We start from the raw sequence: 18,637 nt of genomic DNA on the forward strand, positions 1-18,637 counted from the left end.
TAGATTTAACTCTAGTGGATAAATTTCCCATTAGTTTATTTATTCAAATTTGATTTAGAGACACTTTAAGGAAAATATGACGTAGTCTTGTTGGTTAAAATGCTACTGGCATTATGATTAGATTGAGTATAAATACTGGCCATTACAATATGTTTTTCTTACAAGAATAAATAAGGCTTTATAAATGTTTCTTATATACGTTAAGAGTTTAATTTCTCCTAGCGTCGTGACTCTTTTTGGAAAATTTGTCGCTGTTACGCCATCTTTGTCAGACGAGATCAGACTACAATAGAGGGCCTTGTAGTACATCCACTTGTAATGTAAAATTTAATGTGTTATTTTCACTTAAAAATGATTTTTTTTAACAATTTCTTGTTTAGTAAAATGAAACTATATGTGAATAAATATTTTAATACGTAAAGATAGTGAGAAATATTATCGTATCTAAGGAAGCTACTAATTTAGGTCGTACGGCATTATTTTGACGTAACATTAGATATACGGTTTATAGAAGCAATATATCACGTCTTATTATCGAGATTACACTGGATTTATTTCACTTGTTGGGTTTCAATGAAGGAACAAAGTGTACAAAGAACTTTTGTGGCGTAGATATGAGGAAATAAAAATTCTTTATATATTATTTGCTATGTTGCTACCATAATAAGATATTTCGTACGTTTTACGCGTTGTTGCGTTATTATATTTCTATATGAGATTTTTATACAAAGCAGTACTATATATCGTTTATTTGAGGATATGAAATATAAAATCTTACGTAATACATATCATTCTCTTTATCTTTGAGTAATTCCCAGAGAATGTGTTTACGGAATTTTATATCTATTTATTATGTTTAACTTTGATGACAGAAGGATGTTGAGTGTACATTACGAACCGTAATGGTTTTTTTATGTATAAGTATTTAGTATCGGTTGGATAAATTTCGCTGTCACAGTAGACGAATGATTTTGTTAACTTTTTGCTTAGCACAGAAGTCCATGACCGATATGTTTTACCAGTCTGTCACTTAGGGCTTCAAGGGTAAACCCAATCGCTCAAAGAACCATAGATGCCTAAGGTCGGGATCTCTCCACGAAATCGATTTAGGAACGAAAGTAACTAATAAAGTCCAGCGGATTGGTAAATGTCACTGGGCAGGCCATAGCTAGCTGAACATAAGGCCGCTTCGGTTGTAAGGTTCAGCAGTAGATTGGCAACGCAAGGACGTTCACCCACAAGATGGTCAGACAACTTTAAGTCCGTCAAAAGACCCTGGATGCCGGTCATAAGTCTTTTGAAATCTAGGGGATGGGAGGTAGGGGGTGGAAAGACCTTAGTCATAAGTGGACGCTCTAAGGCTAAAATAATGATGGTGATAACGGGATATAAATAATAACCGTATATCTTTATATAACTTAAAAATATTGTTTCTACATTTGTACTCATAATTCTGAAAGTTCGTGATTTTATGTGGAAATATTTTTGAAGCCGTCAGAAGGTCAAAACTTTAATAAACAAGATATTCGCATTGATTTTCAACTTTCTATTACATCTTGTATATAAAAAAACAAGGAATATACAATAACTTGTAACGAGTACAGTAATAATGGCTAAGATTTACGAGAATGTTATTTTTTACGTTTAAACGTATATATGAAGGTACATCGAAATATCTATGAACAGAGAAGGACAACAATATAGAGAGCTATGTAGTCCTTTTATAGATTTATTTAAACGAAGCTATTTTTGAATGTGTAAAGTGCTATATGCACTTCTTCTTCACGTTCTTAGCGACAGTTCTTTACAGCCGATTGGCGCCCACTGTAAGGCATAAGCTTTCCTAAAACATCGTCACGACTGCTGAACCTTCGCTGCCCGAATCTAGTGACTTCCCATGTCCTTGACTATGTCATCGGTTCATCTAGTGGCATCCTTTTAATTCTTGAAGTCATGTAGCAATTACGCTAATCCGGTAATATTGATTGTATACGGCTTGAGAGGCTCTCGATGTCCTTGAACTAAGTTACGTAAACGTAATTTAGTCTAAAAGCCTTCCGCGCTCTATTCCCACAAGTCCGATGAATCAGAAAAAATAAAATGCAAAAATAAATTACAAATAGCATATTTCGGTTCGACTATTACAATACAGTGTAATGTGTGGTATAATTAAATATAATAATCAATTTTGCAATGATTATTAGGTGCGTTGTAAAGTCCGTGTGTTACATTTAAAGTTGTTGCATATGTTTTGTCCATTTTCAGCCGTGTCCAACACGGTCCTAAATCAAGTGTTTATTTTTAGCAGATTCTAGAGCGTTGGTACTGACGGAACACTTCCTACAGTCCGTGATGACAGTGATGCTATTTCTGGATGTTTCAGTCCGCAAGTGTTAGTTTTTTGTTTTATTAAATGTGAATACAGTGATCGTAATGTATTCAAACTTTTTTATAGATAATTCAGTTTGTTCTTCGGTATTTACATTATTACAGTTTTTTGGAATATGAATGTTAAGCCCAAAAGAGAAAACATTAAAAGGTAGTAAGTAAAATCGTATAGCACAAGAAAAGTGTTTCTATAGTAATGTTTAAGTTATGAAATGTGAAGTATTTCAGTTGCACCACGTTTAAGCTGAATAAAAGTTAAAGTTGCGCAATATTTCGTTTATAAACCCTATCACGTATAAATAGACGAAATATTTGAACTACATATATATTTACACATTTTCAAAGCTCTCTGATTATGTTAAAGTAGAACAATTAATGAAAGTCATGACATGCGAAATTGCGATTGATTATGTAGCTATTTCCACATGTGTGTTAATGTTGTGAAATATTTCCCTTTTGCGTTCTGTTCGTTTTTAGTTTTGACAATCACCGCTAGATGGCGTTAGTAGTTACGTTTTGCGGCGTTCCGAGTTTATTTTATCTCAATTGGAATATGTACTTTCACAATTTATTTTTGTGTGCATAGTTTTGATTATTTTGAATAATATTATAAATTGTGAATGAATAATAATGAATTTTTTTATTACGTAATATTTCGTAGAAGTTTTACTACGTCGTAAGAATTTATTCTAAATGCAACGGAATTAGTATGTAAATTTAAAACTATGTGCTAATTAATGAATATTTATTTACGTCATGTACCCCATTGCTCTCTAGGTATTACCGTCACAGTGTTTCCAATTAGATTCTGCCAGAAACGACAAGTTTCTCGAAGTTTCTTTCATATATCTGTTCGATCGGGCCATAATACTTGATAATAAGGGAAAGTAAAGAAGGAGAGTCTAATAATGAAAAATTAAAAACATTACGCTTAAGTTAAGCTCTGTTAAGATGGCGCTCCAGTCGAAAATGTTACATCTTCGTGATTTACTCCACGAGACAGGCATTGCCTTGTAGAATGTTTTTTTTTTTAAATCAGAAAGTTTAATTGTAATTCTGTTGTTTTTAAAAATTAAAAATTACTAATATAATAAATATTATTGTGTAAGCCAACTTAAGGAACCTCAAAAATACGCAATAACAACAAATTCATACGAAAACTAGAGATAATTTTAGAGTCTTGAGTTAGTTTCTTAAACATTTCCGTACAGTCGTCGTTATTTCAGCCCATAGACGCCCGCTATAAGGCACAAGTCTACCCACAAAGATATCTATAAGACGGTTATACCATAATCGCCTCGCGTGGCAAGCGGGTTGTCGTGGTATTATGGTACGCAGAGAATGCTGCCCATCCTCTGGAAACTTATTTATGAGTAGTGTCAGTCCTATATGATTATATCACAAAGAATTATATGAAATTGTATTTCGGAAATAGAACCCGCGACCTATGATAGCAAGCCTTAGTTCTTAATCACTGGGCTACCGCTACTTTACAGCACTCTACAGTACTCCATTAAGTCATTTACTATGCCCGCTTATATGCATGGTACGGTGCTTATGTGTGAAATGAGTGTGCCGATTATTAGCGATAAATCTTTTTGGAATTTTTAAAGGCTTTGACATCCGCATTTTCCGTCTGTAATATTTTTTTTTCCGTCACTGCTGCCTATATGGCATTTGCAGATTCTACATGTTTGAGGTGGCAGTGCGGCCTACCTTAAGACCTCTTTTATAGTAGCGAAGATCGAGTGCTCCTGGAGGTACATTGACTCGGGCCGCTACTTACAACTATTTCACCGCATTGGGATAGGCCGTCGAACACTTAGATCGCTCCGAGATGCGCATTATTGTATAATTTATAATTGATTATCTTAATTAGTTTATATTACATTAAGAAGTACATCTTTATTACACCTCTAATATATTCCATATTTTCCAATAAATCGAAAGGCTCGGAATGCGATAAGACTGCCAATTATACCTCTACAATGTTATTATATTTCATGTTTATAAGGTATTGCATAGATTTATAATAAAGTGTATTATTAACACAAATAATACAATTAGTTTTTAATATTGCGTATTTGTTTTGATGTATTCAAGTGCGTACAAAAGCCGGTACAAGGAAGGCGCCACCTAACCGTAATTACGAAGACCTAATGATCCCGACGTAATTATATATCGACATTTCATTGTAACAACTTTATTGTCGGCTGTACATGTTAAAATAATAGCTGTTATAAAGTGTATGGAAGTGTGGGGAAAAATTTACTAATTTTAAGAATTTGTTTAACAAATTGATATAGGGGTTTGAGATGGAGATCGAGGAAAGGACAAGGAAGGCTTTAGTCAGTGATTAAACTAAATTCTTCTTAAAAATCTGATTTCGAAATACGTGGAAACGTACTAGTATTATTTCTCCTACTTTTAGAATTGAGATTGACGTAAGGTAATCATAATTTTTAATTTATTTATAGAGCTCAGTAATTTATTTTTATGGTTTCATACAAGAGACTCTCATTTTTTGGCTTTTGAGGGTGGATAGACACACACATGATACCCATCGGGAGGGTAGTCCAATGGTACGCAGTAAGCCGGGCAGTGGCGGAGGGCCGCTCTAAGCCTTCGCCATCTGAATGTGTCACCTTTAAATAGTCATGTATGTGTCATAATGAAATGGATATCCCTTTGGGAGAAGGACATGGTTACGTAGGATGATACTAAGGCCAAGGTAGTTCGTATCCTTGAAGTGGCCGCTGCGATGCCTCTTATTACTGTGTCAAGGAACAACCCGGAGTGCTTCTGAATCTCCCTATCGCCGCGTCGCGAAGTGGTCTCGTATTACCGCCCGCAAATAGACCGCAAGCGCCGTAAAATATATGCATAACGCAGCTATTAATATCCCACAGTTATTAATAAAACTGCTAGTTTTCTCAGCATACCCGCTATAATAACTGATTTATTGTGCGCGTAAATAAACCAAGTTGAAGGCGTCAGTACTAAACGGAGAACAAAAGGAACACATTAAAATAAACGGTTCAAGAACTTCCCACCCTTTACCGACGCTACAAAAGACCTTACTACGCGCTATAATTGCCGGAGAGGTTTAGAAAAAATAAAGTATTACGCGTGCACCCAGTCTGACGCGGAGCTAGAAACAATATAGAGTGGCCCATGAATATTAAAGCTCCGGTGAAAAATTCTTGGAAGGTGTCAAACCGTCCGTCCATTAACAGCTGTAAGAACGCACGCTCGCGTACTCGGCTGCCTGCATACAAACTGCGCATTAGTGATGTGCTGGTAAAAAATTATACTTTTTCTAAACTGTGTTCCTAAGGGTGTGTTCACACTGTACGATCTAATGTCCCTTTTTATACAATAAGAGTATTTTTATTTTATTAGTTTAACTCGATACCTACACGACCTTTATAATTATCAACATTTCAGAATTAGTATGTCTTATGATATATGATATATGATATGATATGATGATATTACAAGTACTTATTATATAAAAGAGTTCCCATATTACCATGTAACGTAAAATTTCGAAATATTTAATATGTTATTGCGTAAAAATTTTTGTCAGTTTTTCATCTATGTGATATCCTGAAAAACTTACGTCAGTGGTATGAAAAGATCACTTGTTCGATCTTTAAAGGCTGAAAGAAGATGTTACTTTAAGAAGAAAAGAAGCACGGTGACGTTGCACGCTATTGGTATTGCGTCAGATCTGCGAGTGGGGGACCGTCCATTGGCCTTTTTATCCTCCACATTGCCGACTACTATAAGCTAAATTTTATACAAATTAAAAACAATCAATATTTTAATAAACTGCACTAACGAAAAGCTCACATTCGATTTCCGAAAATAGCGTAAACTTTAAGTTCGTCATTCGATCTCAAACCTAACTTTGAGTTGAGCTTATGACTCACTATGCTTAACATATAATATTGTTTTTATATATACATAAATATATATATTTACAAACAAAGCCGCGTTTGGGTCAACAACACCGGACGCGGCGGTCGCGTATGGAAATAACCTTACGAAAGGAAGTAGGGAAATAAAGGAGCCACCGGCGCACAATGGAATCGATATTAAAACGATTAGGATCGATTGAAGCCGTTGACTTGTTCCAAGGCCGTTGAAATGGATGCCCGGCTTCGGGAATTCAGTGTACGTACATACGGTAATTATGTTTTACGATATGTCCTCAGTCTGATTTGAATCGATACATGTTACTCGTATGAAATTACCTTTTTATTTGCTCAAGTACTTCTGGTATTCATATAAATTAATAATATTGTAGTTTTAATATATACAGAATGATTGGTAATAGTCCTAAAAGTTTTAAATGTCTTGCTAATTTGTCAACAAAAAAATTTAAATCTATTTTCAATATACCTGTATAATAGTGATCACTTTGAAATATGTTACATTAATGTATTTTTTAAAAAGCTATGCTAAAGTCCAATAACTTCTGGCAGTATAAAGTCTGCAGGTACAGTTAGTGAACAATAATTATCTTTTAATATGTAGTAATATGAATTTTGAAAACAACTTTTCTTGTTATATAATCATTATGTCATTTATTATTTACACTATAAAAAAGATTTGTAACGAACGATCAGAGGTCTTCGTTATATTGGTAACTCCTTTCTAGGGAACTACATTTCTAATAAACTCTTGTGTGATTCTATAAATTACTATGCAATAAATTTGCAATATAGCATAGTGTATAGGTTGAAGTGACTGTGGAAAAGCTACACAGTGCCCAGAACTGAGGGCTTCGTACTGATAAGCACAGCGTAAGACGTACACCCTTAACGCATGCAAAAGATCCTAGTTAGATAGTTGGAACATTTTTTTTGGGAAGGGACTGTGAATTCCGTCAAAATTCTTATTTATAGATTCCACGGATTTGAGATGACAGAGCGGATAGTACGCCTAGCCTAAGATCTAGGCTGCTATTTACTACTATTTTATCGGTTTCAGTGACCATCGAGTTCATAGATCGCTTCAATGAACGTTTTATATAGTAAGTAGACTCAAGGGTCCATGTCCATGCGAGAGGATCTTGGCTTAGATTGTCACTCGTTGATATAACCCCCTGGAAATGCTACCACACAAGGGCGTCCAAAGAAACTCCAATAACGCTTCTATCTAGTATGATCGTCGGAACTGTCTTGATGGAATTCTATGAGATATGTAACTCCTACGGCTGAAATTATGATGATGATGAAATTTTTTGCATTACGAGCTTGAAAATTCGTTGTTATATATTAATAACAAAAGATGTTTAGCATTATTGCCATATTTATTTATTATTCTTTAGTATTAATACCTTTTACAAGATTTACCAGCGATAGTTTCTTTTGCGGCAAAAAATTTAGGAAAATAAAATTTATGAAATGATTACGTAGCTACCCTATCCAGTGAAGCTATTTTATGATACACGCAGACCTAATACATTTTGAATGTAGTGTTAATACACTCGAAGTAATAAAAGTTGTCTCAATCGGATTACATTTTTAAGTTGAAATGTTGGCAAAGTTATTGGCAGCGACTTGTTCAGCGTCGCTGCGACGCGTTCCGTTATAAATTATTGCTCTACCATATTATTTGTCTCAGAATAATATATGTTCAGTAATAATTTACGTTCAATTTGTAAAAGTGCCCAACTTTATGGCTCATTCATACGCTAACATTAAAGAAGTCGACTCCCCTCCGCCCTGTAGCGACGGCATTAGAGACGCTCCCAATTCTCACTGTTCAATAGATAAATAATTTATTTTGGACCTTTTTTTTAATACAACTGTACCATCACCTGCGTTTACATTGAAAGGCGAAAAAAAAAAAGCCGGCAATATTTGGCATCTAGTTACTCAATGTCTTGTGCTCTATTATGTTCGTAAGACGCCTTTGTTCGTCTAGTTTACAATTGTTCAATTAAAACCTTATTGTCGTGTACATAAAAATGTGTTTCCTATAATTGTGAGTTGTTGCTTAAGTTTCTCCGCTGCCGTGTCTCACTAGCCAGGTGTGTGGACTTATTTGAGAGAATCTAGCATTGTCCTCAACTCTTGGTTCACTTTCTTTGCACAATGGATGCAAGATTTGCACAAAAACTTCTCACAAAAAGGGGGCTTTACGTACGCGCTTGGGTAGGTCGCCGGCCGTTCCAATGTATCGGGTATCTTAAATTCGCGTGTGCTAATTTAGTTTTTATGTGTAAACTACACCGTCCAAAATGGCGCGAAAATATTGACAGATGTTTTTTCTTTTTATAATCAGTCGGTTTTGTGAACGGCCAGTGGCGAACGCGTGCCGCGGTGAAAAAATGTATTTAAAGTTTTTATTGTATACATATATATTCTAAACAAAAAGAATATCAACAAAATAAAACAGTATCCATGTTACAAAAGATAAGGCATAAATATAAAAATTATGATGTAACCTCAGGTTTATACTAATGTATATGTATGTAAAACTCCTTACATGTCAATCATTCGTGAAATTTTGTGTTTGCGACGACCCTAATGCCGTTTACGAACGAAAGGCGTCGGTCGACGAATTTTATCAATAGATCGTCCTAAAACAACATTTGTTTAGTAAATTTTGAGGGATTGTTTATTTTACGGAATTAAATTTTGACCTTTAAAATTTTTTTACCCTCCAATAATACTTCCTGCTTTCAAATAGACTTCCAAGTAACGATTAAGAACCGTTTAGAATATAGGGCTGTCGCAAAAGTTGAACAGTACTAACGTACCAATTTTTTTTTTCATTTAAATTATCACTTTACACAATATACAGATATCAAAGTGCTCAAGGTCATTCAAAGAGAGAGATTCGCAATAGAACCAAAATCGTCGATGTAGTTTGAAGAATTGCACTTCTGAAGTTGCAGTAGGCGGGACAATTCGCTCATGCAACTGAAGGCTTTTGGAGTAGAAAAGTTATTCACGTTAGATGAACTGAAGACGTGGTCAAGGTTGCAGAAAGTTTAGGCAGTGCAAGAACGATTATTGTCGCAACCATGGGATACAACGGCAGACGGTGATTGAATATTAATATATATGTTAGTAAATTAGAATTGAAATTTATAAAACAGATATGAATGACCTTTATTTATATATAAGATAAAATTAAATATGTGCTTTTCAAACAAAACCTTACATTTATTCAGTTCAATGTTTTACTAGCCACTTTATATATCGTACCTCTTCAGCTATGTACCAATAGTTATATATATATAAGTAAATAGATTTAAATTCATTTTCGTTATAAATAAAACTTACGTATGGCAACCCTAACTGATTGTTTAGTTTCACTCACCACCCACGACGTTCGCCGTCTTTACTGCAACAAATTGGGAATATGAACCAAGTAATACTTGCGTATGTTATTTACATCTATCTGTTCTTCACGATTAATAATTCCGGACATTTATGTCACTCATATTTTTACACGAATTTTTAAATACAATCACCTATATAGAAAGGCAAGATATAAGTACAAACAATGGGAACCATTACTCTGTACGTACAGCGGTACAGCTTAACCCGTACTTGCAGCGCCGATTCGCAGAGATTGAATAGGCAACATTGAACTATTCGATATATAGACCTAACTACATATGGTTATTTTTATAATAATTCTTTACGAGAATATACGAAAACTGGAAGGTAGGTTAAAATATATATAGAGCTTCTAAAGTTTAGAATCGCCAATTAACCTTTCTGCTATTGATATCCTGTACAAAGATGCTTTATTAGTAGATGAAATAATGAGTATCCTTTGAACGACTCCAAACATTTATTTTACTTTAGGACTCTGATACAGTTCTAAATTAAAGTGAACTTTATTGGAAAACATTGCAATGTGTTCGCGGATTGTAAAAGGTTGTCAAATATCTCCCTTCCGCCTTTTTGTCTTTTGAATTTCGCGGCTATGCACAAAGCGCTACAGAGCTCGTATCTGGCAATAATATACATAATTTGAAAGGTCTTGACATAACCTACAAAATGACGCTATGCATGATTAGTTTGGATATTGCGTTCAACAGTTATAGACGTGTAAACATGGAGTTCACTAACGCCGAAATTCGCGCTATTTTAAAGTTTTCCTTCGTTAAAGGCAAATCCGCTAGAGAAACGTTCCGTGAGATTAATGGTGTTTTGGGGGATGGTACTCTATCACTTCGAACCGCGGAGGAACGGTTTCGACGATTCAGAGCCGGCGAAAACGACACCATGGATAAGCCAGCCGGCGGAAGACCTGTGACGACAAATACCGATCAAATCATGGACTACATCGAGTTAGACCGGCATGTGGCATCTCGTGACATCGCCCCGGAGATGGGAGTTAGTCACCAAACCATTTTAAACCATCTGCAGAAGGCTGGATACAAAAAAAAAGCTTGATGTTTGGGTGCCGCATGATTTGACGCAAAAAAACCTTCTGGACCGAATCAACGCCTGAGATATGCTGCTGAAACGGAACGAACTCGACCCATTCTTGAAGCGGATGGTGACTGGCGACGAAAAATAGATCACATACGACAATATCAAGCGAAAACGGTCGTGGTCGAAGGCCCGTGATTCGTCCCAAACAGTGGCCAAGCCGGCATTGTCGGCCAGGAAGGTTTTGCTGTGTGTTTGGTGGGATTGGAAGGGAATCATCCACTATGAGCTGCTCCCATATGGCCAGACGCTTAATTCTACCATCTACTGCGAACAACTGGACCGCTTGAAGCAAGCGATCGACCAGAAGCGTCCAGAATTGGCCAACAGGAAGGGTGTAGTGTTCCACCAGGACAACGCCAGACCACACACTTCGTTGATGACTCGTCAGAAGCTACGGGAGCTCGGATGGGAGATTTTATTACATCCACCATATAGCTCGGACATAGCGCCAAGTGATTACCACCTGTTCCTGTCCATGGCGAACGCCCTTGGTGGTGTAAAGTTGAACTCAAAAGAGGTTTGTGAAAAGTGGCTGTCCGAGTTCTTCGCAAATAAGGAGAGGGGCTTCTACGAGGGAGGTATTATGAAGTTGCCGTCTAGATGGAAACAGATTATCGAACAAAACGGCGCATATTTGAACTAAATCCGATCACTGTAACACTTTTTATAAAGCATTGAATAAAGAGCAAAAAAGCGGAAGGGAGATATTTGACAACCTGTTAATAAGGTCTATCATATCTACATAAGTAAAAATAAATTGTTCAATGTTGCCAAAACTAAACGGTTCTATCAATTGGTCGTATTTTTTATTGTTGTTAAACGTTAGGGTCGAAGAGAGATATGGTAAAAAAAAATTTTTCTTACCCCATACAAATCACACGTAAGAGTATGAACCTTAGTTGGCAAAGATTAAAAAGGATTCTAATTAAAAATTACTTATTTCAAATGAGTCTAGCTTGCTTGTTCTTCTTCAAAAAGCCAAGATCCATTACAATATTTATTATGAAGAAATAGGTATGCTTAATTTTTAAATACTTCAAATAGAGACGAATTCCTAAAATAATTACTGCTATGTATAATGTTTAATTATGTTGTATTAATCACAGTGTAATTCAGACTCGATTTTCTTCTTTGTGCATGTTGTGTTTCACTTCCGATGATTCTTACATCTGTATTATTATTGTCTATAAGCTATAAGTTTTTTAAACTCAAGGAATCTTTGTGATTCAAGGCTGGATTGTATAATTATCGATAGAAGGCGCCAGATCTTATTACAGACAAAACGAACTACCCGATATGTTGTCGGCCGTATTTTGCGGTCGACGGATATGCGGTTGAATGTGAAACTAGTCTGATGATGTGTTCATGCTGGTGGACCTCGCCACAAAGCAAGCCATTTGTGGGAGTTAAATACACATTTACTAATATGACGCTATGTGAATCCAAATTTTCACTCAATCTGTTGAGTAAATTTAATCCACTGATTACAATTGTTTTTTGTTTACGGAGTAATTGGTTATAGTTGTAAAAGTTTTAATAGGATAAATATAACCGTTCCTCTTGCAAGGTACAAGTCTCGCCCAAAGAACGCCACTATAAGCGGTCTTCCACTGCCCGTATCCAACGTCATCTTGTGACCTCGACTATATCGTCGATCCTAGGTCTATATATATATATATATATATATAGACCTAGGAGGATATATATATATCCTAGGTCCGGCTAGCTATGCCGCGTCTACCGTTAGTTGTGCATAGCTCTTTTTTTTTCAAATAATTTATGTTATACTAGATCCGAAAATAAATTGTTTTGGAAATGATATATATCGTATTGATAATATAATAAAAGAGGCGTATCGAAATTCAGATTACAACATATATAAATTAATTTTAGCTTACTATCTCTCCCTGTTGTTAATTAGTGACGTATGCCCTGTGCAATGCGAAAAAGAATATTAAAATAAAAGAATTCGTGTTTTAAATTTTCGAATGTAATTATCCTAAAGTGCGCTCGAACGGGAGTTCGTTAAGGCAATACGTTCATCGTGAAAATCACTGACGCACCTATCACTTTATGTGAAACGATAAAATTCCAATACAATCATGTGAAACAACAAAAGCGCATTTATCGTAATTATTTTCTCTTCGTTGTATAATTCATCATTTAATCGATAAGATATTTTATAGAAAAAACCCAGCGTCAATAACGATCTGCGAGTGTGTTATATCGCATACTTTTTATACAATATATTTTATTTCTTTACAATATTCAAAACTCAAATGACACTAGCATTGCGCAGTTTTTGGTTTTATTACTAGTGTTTAATGAAAATATGAATTATAATAAATTTATGATTATATTCTTTCACTATAATCACCGGTAGCCAATTTACATTAGTTTGACTTGACAAGGTTTACGACGGTAGTAAATGTTGCTTACTATCGTATACAAAACAATTGGTTAATTTAATTTACTAACAATTTGACAGACATATCCGATAGCGTAAAGCAATATAACAAGTTTTTAGACGGAAGGTCGATCAATATTTGTTTTAGTGATATATTACTTTCCGTGAATTGGAAATGGTTGGGCGCTGAAAGCTTTTGGCATTGACCTGGTTTTTGGTAATCCAGGAGGTTTTATGTGACTTGGGTTCATGTTTAAAATAGGTGCCAGAGCTCTCTGAGCTGAAAGCTTGGTTTGAGTAGCCACGCATATCATTTGTGTCAGCCAATAGTAAAGTTAGGAATGTATGTTTTTTTTTCTTATGGCCCCCGCTATTGGGAGCCTCTCGTACCCCTGTTTTGTTTGGGACAGGGACTTTATTTACAAATAATTTTTTCCATGGTTTTATCTTTATTCTACACTCACTTTCATTCTTCTCAATTTCTTTTATTCTTTCCTTTTATCCTTCACAATATCTTGCAATTTTTTTTGTTCTTTCATTCCTTCTTGCTTTCATCGCCTTCCTTTCCTCATCCTTTTTACTCCTAGGTGGCTAGGTACAATTTTATTTCTAATCTTTATTTTAATCTTATATTTCTATCATTATCTTTTGATGTTACAGATTTGTTTAGATTAGACTTTTTTATTTTACATGTGTTTTATATGTGCATTTTGGTTAAAGTTTTCCTATTTGGTTTTATTATTTTTTATTGCATTGCTTACCACCCTGCGAGCAAACTAGGAATGTATGTTGATGTCAGAACGGTGCAACAGTCAAACGTTAAGAAAGCTTGGTATGTAGGCGGCAAATACGATCAACGGATTTGTAAGGGGGACTTTCTTTAACGTGTTTTTGTGCAAAATGTTGGCAACGCACGCGTACAGAGCACGGGCCAGTACACCGCGCTAGCCCCGCGCTAAACATTGCAATCACGACAATTAACTCCGCTATTATCGTTCCGGACCTAACAATTGATACACCCGGGGCCTAACAAAAACATCACCGCTTGCATACTTTCGGTTTTTTCGCTGCACATTACAACGGCGGTGCCTTTGATGTAGTGTACACGGCTCGAATTCACTGCCCATTAGTAATGCGATATACTGCTTCTAACAATGTAGATCGCTGGTATGGCAACTCTAATGCGCTCTAGTACTGTTCCGGTATGAATGCCGTGCTGGCTAGTGAGAAACTATTTACAACTGCCCTCTTTGCGGCTCCAAATAGATAGTAAAATAGTACGTTACATTTTCTTATGGTGGTAAGGAAAGGCTATATGCAATTATATTTATTAAACCCTAATCTGCACCTGTTTTCCTGAGGTCTCTGGACCCGTGGGTCGCTTCTAGACTTCAATCCCTTTATATATAAAGCGTATGCCAGGGCTAAGCAGTGGTGTTTCAGGTCATCGTTCTTTCCGTGACGGGTTATATTTATAGATTTAAGAAGTGATTCCGTTATCACGAAGCTAGGTGGCTGGCAACAGACTCCAATGATCTCTACCAAATCGAGGAACGCAAGCAATGAATTCAGGAACGATTTCCTTTAAAAACGCTAGATGCCCTTTGTATGTTGAACTATTGATCGTAGAAATAATGTTTTTATAGCATCGTTATTCTTTCAACAGTTTTTAATAAATTTTTGCAAGGTGACCTATCACAGGAAAGCATTATGATCGTGTATAAATTTATAAATAGTACAAAATCCGTTGCTCGTATTTTATCAATTTGACACAATTCCGCGTACGCTTATCGTCTGCGGCGGCCCGATTATCTCTACAATATCTAACTAACGTGAAGATAACGCAAGATAGAGTGATGCCTGAGTAAAGCACGACGCGGCAACGCCGGCGCCTGCGCAATACAGCGAATTTTGACGTGTTGTAGGTTTTGTTTTCTCTTTAGTTCAATAGATGGAGTTATGCGACAAGGCACATGCTACCTTCGATTTTACATAATTAACAGGAGGAATGTCGGGCTGCAGAATGTTTATTTATTTATTTAGAAATGCACATCACAAGCAGATGCACCGACTTAGGTGTGTACAACATTGACAATATTTACGATATATAATAAATGAGTAAAAAAAACTTTCAGATGACATGGACTCAACGCTGTACTGATGTCTTTAAGAGTTCAAAATTATGCACAGCCTCCCGTAAATTGCTTACTCTCAAATTTATAATACTTTAATAACATAATGCAAAAGAAGAAAAACTATGAAGTAGAGACTTCCTGTCCAGGGTAAAGTTAAGGCACAAGATCCAGAGGTCGTCTAGCTTTGCAATAGACGAATTAAGTGAACTCCTTTGTAGTTACTATGCGTCCGAAGTTTTTTTTTTAGGAAAATAGGATAGGTAGAATAGTATATAATATAGATAGAATATAACAGGACAGTGTAAACGACCTTTTAACATCGTTGCAAAACCGCGTCTACCAAAAGCGTTTGATTAAAAAGAATTAGATAATGAAAGATCGGTTATAATATGTATCCGACTAGCGATGATATTCTTCCGAATTAAATTTATTTTAATACTGTATGTTGGAATACGCTGGAAAATATATACATCGTTGCATAACGGTAAAGAAAAAGTACAATGGGCAGTCTTATCATACGAGACAATTTCTTCTAGACAACTATAGTATAGAAACATTAGAGGGATAAATAACAGGTAGTTTACGTGTACATACATACAAAGTATATACATATTTGTATATATGTATGTTTTGTCTATATGTACACGTAAACATGTTTATATACATACATGAATATATGATCAATTATTGACTGAAATTCTGTACTGGTGACCACAGACCAGCAGGAGTAAAATATTTGTCTACTATGTAGACAGACCGCCTTAAGACTCTAGGTCTTATTGAAATCTAGGTAGGCCTATGTCCAGCTGTGAACGTGATGATCGTGAAAATGTCTGGTTGTAATCCATATCTTATTAAAAATATTAAAATTACCAATCTACGATTAGTTTATAATCTTGCCTTGAATGTTAAATAACAAGGCAATGTAAACTTTTTGCATTCTTTTAAAAGCATAAGCGCGGTGAATTTAAATATGTATTATGGTGGTGTTAACACCGCGAATTACAAGTTGTCGCGTCTAAAAAACTAAGTCGTCGATCGATACCCCAGTCGTTTGCCGACCACCGCGAGGGGAGCGTAAAAATTCTCTCCACGTCTTCCTCATCACAGCGTCGTCCCCGGGACAATTTAGCAAGAATTCTTTAATATCGTTACCCGGCCGGGACCCGCCTTGCAAATGGAATTTTCTAGAATTGCCGCGCCCGCCGCTTATGTAAGTGGCAAAGTTTAAATAGCCTGTCCCGATATATCCCATTTGGAGTATGCCATTCCGCTTCGATGTCTTACAAATAAGAATGCATTTAGTTTATACAATAAACACGATTGCGGTACATTCGATTACAAGTCCTTGTTATGTATAGTGTATACGTATCATTTATACAGAGTGATTATTGGTGTGTTCTCTAGTCATGTATGTGACAACCTATCCAAAAATCAGGTTAACATATAATATATATAGCAAGATATTTTTATATTACTACTAGCTGTTCCCGCAAACGTTGTTTTGCAAAAAAAAATAGGGTTTTAATTAACAAAAAAAATAAGGGTTGATCGTAGAGGGGTGAAAATTTAAGGTTGTATGTATTTTTGTATGCTGTATCATAATAAAATAACCAAAAAAATTGTCTAAAAAATAAAAAAAATAATTTAGGGGTGGACCACCCTTATCACTTAGGGGTATGAAAAATAGATAGTAGCCGATTCTCAGATCTACTGAATACGCATATAAAATTTGGTAAAAGTCGGTCAAGCTGTTTAGGAGTTCAAGTTCGAACACCGTGACACGAGAATTTTATATATTAGATGTATTAAAATTAGTCATTGTTTACTATCTGTCACTGCAGCACTTTGTACTGCCAGAAATTATAAGCCTGTGTATAAATGAAGGTAATTGGAAAAAGTATTAAAGATTTTTTGCTAAATATTTATATCGGCGAGCTCTAAATATTAATGAGGGTCGTTAGCACATGCACGCCCGTGTCTAGACGGGAAGCTAGTTGTAAAGTTTGTTTTTTTTTACACGCTGCAATCCCGCGCTGACCCCCTCCGGCCGGCTTTAGGGTGCGTGCAGACTAACGACTTGTTGCAAGTTTTTTTTTTAACAATACAAAGTTTTCCAGAGTTGTATAAATTTTAAATAGGCATTCAATTTTACGTCTTCGTAAATATTCATAATTTATTCTTACAAAGTATCTTTTTATCATATCATGACGAACTGGCAAGCTCAGCCTAGGACCTTCGCTCATATGTGAGAAGATGACCTGGTTAAGTTAGTCGAAAGAAGAGCTGGACGCAGGCCGCTTCATGGCAGTCGAATTGGAAAATTCTGTGAGGAAGGCTAGGACATCCTTCGGTTCAAATGATAAAGATAATATAATTATTTATTACATCTAATGTCATTAATGTATCTCTGCGCTAAGAGGTTCAACTGATAGATGTCTTTGGCGTAAGTTGGCCTTTGTTTGTAGTTCAATTATGAAATGAATTTATCGATTAAGTTTAGGCAATTTTTATATGTTAATAAGTACAGTGTATTCTCGTCGAAGAAAATACACATTCTTGTTAAGAAACATAAGATAGCAATGTTCATATTTACCGTAATAATTATCATATTAAAACTAATTATTGTTTACTATCTGTTTCTGCAAACTTTATACTGCCAGAAGTAGTTAGTCTGTCGTATTCTAATACTAGTGATTACTTTATACAGGGTGATCGGAAATATGTGTTATAGCTTAAAAACTTTTGGATGACGTATGAGCTGTACATTCACCCCTCTTTAAACCTTTTGCATTTATAACCATTTAACCCGTGTTTAAATAAAAGTGTGTCTGCGGATGGCCTTATTCCACAAGGGGTTTTAAACAGGTTTTGATAAAACTATTCGTTTTTGCGTAGCAAGGGTCAAATCACAGATTCGATGGACCGAGCACAGTATATTGTATTACTAGCTATTTTATTTAAGTTTTTTTTTGTGGCAACTACAGACAAAAATGCTTTGTTCTAATTTTAAATTTGTTCGTCGTGTCGAATCAATTTGTTTTGACTTTGTTCTCGTATACGAGGTTTTGTTTTTCCAATAATTTTGATTATAGAATCTTTACAATTGTGACTAAAATGATATGGTTCGAAAACAAATTTTCGAATTAGTAAATCTTTTTATAGGCAATGTATGTGCTTTTAAAATGGGATTCCATATAATATTGAGAAAGCTACTATTGCCAGAGGCAACAAAC

At 35.4% G+C, this 18,637-nt stretch overlaps 1 protein-coding gene across 2 annotated transcripts in view; it reads left to right on the forward strand.

Moving 5' to 3' along the window:
* Positions 1-18,637, forward strand: part of LOC137919349 (mitochondrial cardiolipin hydrolase-like) — a 204,841-nt gene that overhangs the window by 3,488 nt on the left and 182,716 nt on the right. The window lies entirely within an intron of this gene.

This window comes from Battus philenor, unplaced genomic scaffold, assembly GCF_028537555.1.
Source record: "Battus philenor isolate CCGP_79_NKW_IND1 unplaced genomic scaffold, ilBatPhil1.0.hap1 SCAF_16, whole genome shotgun sequence".
In the NCBI taxonomy this organism is placed as follows: Eukaryota; Metazoa; Arthropoda; class Insecta; order Lepidoptera; family Papilionidae; genus Battus; species Battus philenor.